Source organism: Schistocerca cancellata, unplaced genomic scaffold, assembly GCF_023864275.1.
Source record: "Schistocerca cancellata isolate TAMUIC-IGC-003103 unplaced genomic scaffold, iqSchCanc2.1 HiC_scaffold_1077, whole genome shotgun sequence".
In the NCBI taxonomy this organism is placed as follows: Eukaryota; Metazoa; Arthropoda; class Insecta; order Orthoptera; family Acrididae; genus Schistocerca; species Schistocerca cancellata.
In genome coordinates this window covers 405,133-405,821 of record NW_026047076.1, presented here as the reverse complement: position 1 = coordinate 405,821, position 689 = coordinate 405,133, and positions in this window count along the sequence as shown.

Below are 689 nucleotides of genomic sequence, written 5' to 3'. Positions count from 1 at the left end.
GGAATGTACGAACTCGTTTTTTCCACACAACAGGTCAACGTTTGTGTGGTTGCAACATTATGGTCCCATTGAGTACATTTTTGGAGAGAGGGACATCACTTGCACCACAGGGCGGGAGGAGGGTGCCTAGCACGATTCATTTTCTTTCTTCGGTAAGCATTATTTTGTGTTTGATACTTTTGGAATTTTGGTTTTTCATGTTGATTTTATAATGACCTTTTTCATGTTTGAAATATACTAACTCCTTTTTTCCTCACAGCAGGTCAACGTGTGTGTGGTTGCAACATTATGGTCCCATTGAGTACATTTTTGGAAAGAGGGACAAAACTTGCACCACAGGGCGGGAGGAGGGTGCCTAGCACGATTCATTTTCTTTCTTCGGTAAGCATTATTTTGTGTTTGATACTTTTGGAATTTTGGTTTTTCATGTTGATTTTAAAATGACCTTTTTCATGTTTTGAATGTACTAACTCGTTCTTTCCTCACAGCAGGTCAACGTGTGTGTGGTTGCAACATTATGGTCCCATTGAGTACATTTTTGGAGAAAGGGACATCAGTTGCACCACAGTGTGGTAGGAGGGTGCCTAGCACGATACATTTTCTTTCTTCGGTAAGCATTTTTTTGTGTTTGATACTTTTGGAGTTTTGGTTTTTCATGTTGATTTTTAAAATGACCTTTTTCATGTTTG